Here is a 7,500-nt window from a genome sequence, read left to right as displayed (position 1 = left end):
ATTATTAATAATTATTACTACTAATTATTATAATTAATGACCGTTAATAATGATGAGCAATACAATTTTTTTTTCTTTCGATTGAAGCATGCTTGCTGATGGAAAAATCCCACCGCCGCAGCAGTTATTCTCAGTGCTATGAAAGAGTGGGAGAAAAGCTCCTGTTTGAAGTTTGCGAGAAGAAAAAGCGAGAAAAACTATATTGAGTTTTTCAAGGGTTCAGGGTAAGAAATAACGAGTTTAGGGACCTGATCTTGAAGTCTTTATATGTTGGTACATAAGTGCGTCCATGCTTACTCTTTTAAGAATACATATTCTCACAGTTGCGCAGTTAGGACGGGATTGCCTGTCGACGTATAGATGGGAGGGTGGGACAAGAACTAACGAGTTGTATGAGGATGGGGAGGGCGAGCAGAGAACATGTACAATACGATCGGTCATAAATGAAGCAAGCCCTAATTTAAAAAAAAATGCAAGCTCCACGTGGAGAGCATCTGAAGAAATCTAATGCTCTTTCGTTTCCTTTACCGTTGTTCACTTTCATATGTTTCCTTTTAAAAGTATATTTGGGGAGGGAAGAAAGGACGGATAGAATAATACGACAATGTTCTTTTAGATTTGGAGAGGGAAGTTAAAAGATGTGTCTACAATTTTGTCCAGGAATGTAACTCTGAAACTCTAATCCCAGTTTAGTTCAAGTTTCAATAATCTTCAGAGGTTGCCCGTGTTTAAAATGTTGTTGTTTCTCCTGCTCTCTGTGTCAGTGTCTCGGTGTCTCCGTTGTTCTCTAGGTGCTGGTCGTACGTTGGAAAGCAAGGTGGGATGCAGCAAATCTCACTCGCAAAGGGTTGTTGGTTTCAAGGAACAGTTGCGCATGAGATTGGTTTGTATCCTCTCAGTATCGTGTTAAATGTTTGTCACACAAGACGTTTAAGGTTAAAAACCTAAACCCACGCTCATGTGTTGCATCAAGAAAACACTGTGCAGGATCGAAATAAAATCAACCCATATCAAATCATAAATCGGTTTTTGAGGAGATGAAAAAACTGGAGTACCCACACAGTACCTCTCGGAGCAGGGTAGAAAACTAACAAACTACATCCACACGTGACGCCGAGTCTGGGAATCGAGCCCGGGCCGCATTGATTGGCATGGGAGGCGAGTGCTGTCACCACTGCGCCATCCCTGTTTGACAATGACTTTTTAAAGTATTCTACAAAAGTTTGAATTTCTTTTCCTTTTCCCTAATATGATAGGAAACGCGGTGGGGTACTGGCATGAACAGAGTCGCCCCGACAGATATGACCACGTGACAATTCAATGGGAGAATATACCAATAGGTAGGTGATTTACAATGTTCAAAAAGCGCTTGGCACTGACCAGTTCTCGCGCACCAGTGTTTATTCTTACCCATGGTGCTGTGAGCGCGCGTCTTCTGCGCTACATACCTAAAATAGATGAAAGTCGCATAATCTGGTATGTGGAAGTGATGAGAATGATCAAATCGCAGTTGAGATAAAAATATGCAAGAAAAGAAGTTTCAGTACCGTTTGCAATTTTTCTTAATTCCATGTGGAATATGAAACGGTAGATTTTACCCCAACTGAGCAAACCGGCGCACTTTCGCATAAAATTCGCTCCAAAGAGGGGATTCAGAAAAGCCGAGATGCATTGGTGTGAGCATGGGATAGTAATTTGGTTGAGTGAAAAGGGAAAATTCAATCCGAACTCATCGTGTACCATCTAAGAAGGTGGTTCCAGCTGTTTCCGTGGGACCGAACAAACGTACTGTTCCATTGGCTAATTCCAACTGCAATTTTTGCACATTTTGGCTCAATAGTTTTGCGAGATTGAAGACGTAAGTGCCCGTGACTCCACTCTTAACTGATATATATTAATTTAAAAATAATCCAAGAGCTGCTCACAAGCGGGTTTTAGTTCAGTGAAGGTAAAGTAATAGCTGACTTAGTCTACCGAAGTTGTAATCAAACACTCACAAAAGAAGTTGTATCGAACGTGGTACCAGTGTGCAATGCAAGCATTCGGATCTCGCTGGGGCTTTGTTGCGTGAAAGCAAGCATTCGCCACAAAACTTTGGCGTATAGCTCTTACCAAAAAATTTGTTGTGAAAATTAATTTTTGTCGAACACAAGGTGCCCAGGAACACGTCATACACTGAATTCCGTTTCGAATATCTTTCAGTTGGTAATTCTTTGGTGCCTCAGATATCTTGTATCAAAGATTACGTCGACCATTTTTATATCATGCATGACATAGTTTTCGCATGTGACGACCTTAATCTCTTTGACTTGTTTACAGAGAAAAGACACAATTTCCAAAAGTACAAAGCCTCCCAGGTGAATTCTATGAAGGTAGCTTATTATTTTTTTGTCGGTCATGCATTACTCCGAGACGGCGTTTGGCATCAATGGCTCCACCACCATCGTCGCCAAGGATTCATCCGTGGTTCAGCTTGGTCAGAGGGTTGGCCTAAGTCCTAAAGATGTTCAGCAAGCGGATTTGTTGTATCGTTGTAATGGTTAGTGGACTCTGACCTTAAATACAAGTCAATTTATTATAATAACTTTAAAAACTGCTTTCGGGAATTGTGATGTCGCAGATTTCGACAGAAAGACAGAAACGCTTTAGTCATCCTCTTCCGCCTCCTCCTCCTCATCATCATCATGTTATCATCAAAATATTAATCATTAACCCCGTTAACAGTATGCTATTGTCAGTCGAAGTCTCAATCTTATTTAGCAAAGCACAAGTATGCTACTATATGACGAACCCTTTAATTAAATCGGAAAACAGGAAATGAAGGTAGATCAAATCGAATGCTGGTTGTTAAATAATAATACTAATAACACTAATGATTATGAGAATGAGAATGGGAATGAGAATGATACTATGATGATAACGATAACGATAACGATAAGGACAACGATAACGACAATGACAAGGAAAACGACACCGACAACGACAACGATAACGACAATGACAAGGAAAACGACACCGAAAACGACAACGATAACGATAACGACAACGATAACGACAATGACAAGGAAAACGACAGCGACAACGACAATGATAACGACAATGACAAGGAAAACGACACCGACAACGACAACGATAACGACAACGATAACGACAATGATAAGGAGATTGACAGCGACAACGACAACGATAACGACAATGACAAGGAAAACGACAGCGACAACGATAATGATAACGATAACGACATCGACAACAAAGTCATTTTTATTGATTTTATTGAAGTCTCAATGTTATTTAGCAAAGCACAAGTACGCTACTAGTTGAGGAACTCTCAAAACAAATCGGAAAACAGGAAATTAGTTAAAGCATATCAAATCAAATATGCTGATTTTTGGTGAGAGAGGAAAACCGGAGAACCCAGAAAAAAGGCCCTCAGAGCAGTGTAGTGAACCCAAAAAACGCAGCCACGTGATTGCGTGGAAATTTATCCCAGGACACAATGTTGGGACACAACGCTATTTCCCTTATTGTTAAAGGTCAATTGTTTAGTCATTTTTCATTGTGCGTAATGAAGACAAATACAGTAAGACCATTGCAAATGAAGATCTAGGAACGTTAATGAGGATTCTGCTGTAGACTGTTTTTTTTTTCTAACAATATATACTTACGGAAAGACCCGTTAGCATCTGGGATGGCGTAAGTAAAGTCTGGAAATAGCCGTCTTGTAAACCGAATGAAGCAGGCTGCTGAGAAGGGAAAAAAATTGTCAATCGTTGTAGAGATGATATCTGTTTGTAAATATTGCTTTTGTTATTCAGAAACAAAAAGGTTCTTTGTTTTGACAGCCAATGAGGCTCTGATTGGCACATTAATGACAATTCATTCGCTAAGTAAGCAATATCAGGTAAAAAACCGAACAATTGAAACCAACGCTTTGTCCCTAACTTAAAAAGAAGTGGAAGTATCGAGGTCTCCTTGCAAACGTTAACTTTAAATAATTATTCCCCAACAATGCAAGCGGCAGACCACAAACGTATACAAGTTGAATGTAACCAGTTCTTGAAAATGTCGAGGGAAAGAGTGTCTCCACATGGTCAAGCACTTGTATATGATCCTGCGAAACTAGCAGTACGAATGAATGAATGAATGAATGAATGAATGAATGAATGTGTTGCTGTTGTTTTTATTATTTTATATCTCGCCTCGGCCCGGTTTCTGGGTCGATTAGCTTCCTTCGTTATGCGACTTCTCAGTTTTCGTTTTCTTTGTGTTCAGGAAAAACGACAAGAAAACCTGTTCGTCCCTCGCCACAGCCATCTCCAAAAGATAAAAATATCAGCTAAATTGACTCCGTTCTTCTGATATTTTGAGTTGTCAGATAGATTTTTGAGTGGAATTCAGTCTTGTCGCCAGCTGGTGACCAGTCCTGGTGTCCAATATATCAAACCAGCATTCAAAGAAAAATTTCGTTGAAACTTGAATTTAAAGAATTAACGTGTGGTTACTGATAAGAAACTTACCTTTAGTCTTTCGGAAACATTGTCATTGAATCTTTCAGCAAAATAATTGTAGCTCAGAAACAGAAGTACATTGAATTACACTCTGGACAGGTTTCGTCTGCATGCAGTATGTAATCGACAATCTTACACGATCGTAAATGAGTTACCTATTGTAGCTATTGTCATACTTGTTATACTAATTTGTAGTACACGGAGAACTGTCACCTAAGTCTTCAAACAGATAGTTTTTATTGGGTCTTGCATCCACCCGTTAATGAATGTTTTCCTAGGAATATACATACACCTATACTTATACACGTCTTGTGACAGCAAAACTGTTTTTCGTTGAATTTTCTTTAAATGATATTCAGCTTACGGGGAAATCTTTGATTCATCTAAAAGTTTCCAAGGACGAATGTTCTGAGTGTTAACAGAAGGGAAAACATCCCTAAAAAACTGATATACTCATTCTTAAATGTGGAGCACTGAGAAATTTTATGACAACCGGATCTTTCTATTTGGCGATTGAAAAAGAAAATTAGTAACCACCTGACCTGAGTAAGTCATACAATAAGAGAGAAAAGAAACGATAACATTCAAAATGAACGATGTGCATGCATATGGCGATAAATAAGATGTTCAAGACGGTGGATATCAGGCAAGTTAACAAGAGCCCTGAAACTGACGACGAAATTGAGCCTGAAGATGCATGATCACACTGAAAGATATTAACGATAATAGTAACTGTGGCATCTGCAGCCATGGCTACGTACAACGTAAGAAGCAGAAGAGGACAGACTAGAGATAAGAGGAGGAGGAAGGCGATAGAGACGATAGCTGTTCGGTGACGATGATTTTGCTATTAATGTGCAGTACAAGAAGACTGTATAGTCTTAAACATTCTAATCTTCTGCTACAACGCTGTTCTATGTCTTACTGTCATGTCAATTCCTTTTTCTTTTATTTTTTCTTTTTTTTTTTTTTGTTTGCTTTCCAGATCAAGTTTGTAGGTATTCGGGGCGATGGCTATCGTGGGGATGCAGCCATTGACGATGTGTTCTTCAGTGAAGGAAAGTGTCCATGAAACCTCCGTGAAGACAGGGCTCCAATTTCCAAGGTGCCTGTCCACGTTAGGCTTGTCCACTCAATCCACTTGTATCTCAATCTTTTAATGAGAAGGAAACGATCTTAGAGAAGCTTGAACGGTTTATAGATTTCTTCAGCCTCTTTGCTTCGGCAATACAGATCCACTTATGGTGCAAAAGGGATTGAAATGCTGGTCAAAAAGTATCATTTTTGTTCGATGACGGAAGGAAATAGACAGAGAATCAATTTTCTTGCATTGTTGCATGATTTTAGTAGAATTGGTAGTTTGCATGCGGCGCTAAAGATGTAGTACTAGTAGGCCGCGGAGAATTAGTTGAGGTGTGCTTCTTTTGTCTGTCCAAAAGAGTTTGAATTCGTGTGTTTGTTTTCAACAGGAAGGAAATACAAGCAGACTTCAATCAATTGGCTGAAAAAGAAATCATTGAGTTGTTAACTTTGTTTGTCTCGAGAAATGCAAAGTTACTATAAATAATAGTTAAATAATTATTATAGTTAAATGTATGGGATACCATAATATTATTGTCTACTATAATCACAGATGATTGATCAATAAAATTTGACCAGTGGTCGAAAAGTTCTTTTCATCTCAAAGAATAATATTTTGCTATTCAGTTTATACCTAACACAGTCGGAGGTACTCGTCTCTTTCAATATTTTTGCGTGGGTTTCAAAATTTTTGTCAATTTTTGTCGCTGTTGCTCCTCTCTGATCTCACTAGCCTGTGGTATAGACGTGCATGAGGTAATTGTGTAGAAAATGCAGTCTAAAGTTTTGTTTTCAAGGCGCTTCGAAGCCTTTGACCGTACCAGATACTTGTTCTCGTAATTGTAATCACACTGACTGCATGGCTGCATGGTTGATCTGGTTGCAGGGAATCATGATCAGCTAATTTTATCACAGGCAGCCCAGGCTCGGAGGGTAACGTACATGTATGAGAATCCCGATAAGAAATTCAAAAAGACATTTAGACGCAAAAGTTCTCAATAAAAAAAGTCGTACTTTATTGTCCTGGTGACTTTCTCAATTTCTATGTGGTTATTTGCATGATTTAACGCGATTTAAGCGACTTTTTAGCTTCCTGGGTTGTCACTCGTACACATAAAGAAAGAAAGTTCTTTCTTACCTCACATCTCGCCAATAAAATCAGACACACCTCTTCGGCATCAGTCACGCTCAAACTCCGGCGATGGCCACACCAAAAAAAATTACTTCTCTTTGACAAAGTTTTAGGTCCAGCGAGTATCCGTTGTTGACTGAACAGCGATGAATATTTCAAACCATTTTTATGTCGCATAGGAGTTTCGATGGTTGATCCTCTCAGTTTCCTGCGTTGCCCTGATTTTACAATAACATCAACCGGTTTTTTTGGTTTATGTCTTGTTGTTTCCAGGCTCCACAGCAATGATGCTGGGGTACCAGGCATCCTATTCCGAGACTTCTTGTGATTTTTTTAGGTTCTCTTCTTTTCCCATCCGACGGACCGACCCAATATCAGGAAACGCATTCGACGCTTAAAGCACCTATGGCGCTAAAAAATTACTCGCGAAAATCTCACATAGAGGGGAAGGTTCGTTATCATTTCCCTTTCAGGCCTTGCATCTGAAACAAACTGGCTCCGAGATACCTGTCTAACTCAGTCGGCGACATCTTTTTTATGCCTCTAGTTTCGCTCAGAGCGCTCCTCTAACAGGAGATGCGACGGTTTGTGCTTTCTTCACCGTTGACTACCTAAAGTTTTCAACGTCTTTGTCAATAACAACGACAAATCCTTCCAAATTATAAAAAAAAAAAACGTGGAGCACCAGCGGATCGAATCGTCACTGGTATTGGTACATAAAAGCATCTACGGCAATTTCCAAATTATATAAGTGAAATGTTAATACAAAGAAGCAGTGAT

The 7,500-nt window shown here is 39.3% G+C and overlaps 1 protein-coding gene and 1 pseudogene across 2 annotated transcripts in view; one reads left to right on the top strand and one right to left on the bottom strand.

Moving 5' to 3' along the window:
• LOC137997624 (gamma-aminobutyric acid receptor subunit beta-3-like) overlaps positions 1–4,633 on the bottom strand; it is a 41,077-nt gene extending 36,444 nt beyond the window's left edge. The window contains exons 1-2 of one of the 2 annotated variants that reach the window (XM_068843720.1): positions 4,518–4,633; positions 3,666–3,743 (exon numbers count right to left, since the gene is read on the bottom strand). The gene's annotated coding sequence lies outside the window, so the exon portion shown is untranslated. The remainder of the gene's footprint in view (positions 1–3,665; positions 3,744–4,517) is intronic. The other variant, XM_068843717.1, reaches the window with a different exon arrangement.
• LOC137997626 (blastula protease 10-like) overlaps positions 1–5,929 on the top strand; it is an 18,811-nt pseudogene extending 12,882 nt beyond the window's left edge.
• The last annotated feature ends 1,571 nt before the right edge of the window (positions 5,930–7,500 follow it).

This window comes from Montipora foliosa, chromosome 3 (genome assembly GCF_036669935.1).
Source record: "Montipora foliosa isolate CH-2021 chromosome 3, ASM3666993v2, whole genome shotgun sequence".
NCBI lineage: Eukaryota > Metazoa > Cnidaria > Anthozoa > Scleractinia > Acroporidae > Montipora > Montipora foliosa.
The sequence above is the reverse complement of the archived record's forward strand: the minus strand, read 5'-3'. Positions and strand labels throughout refer to the sequence as shown.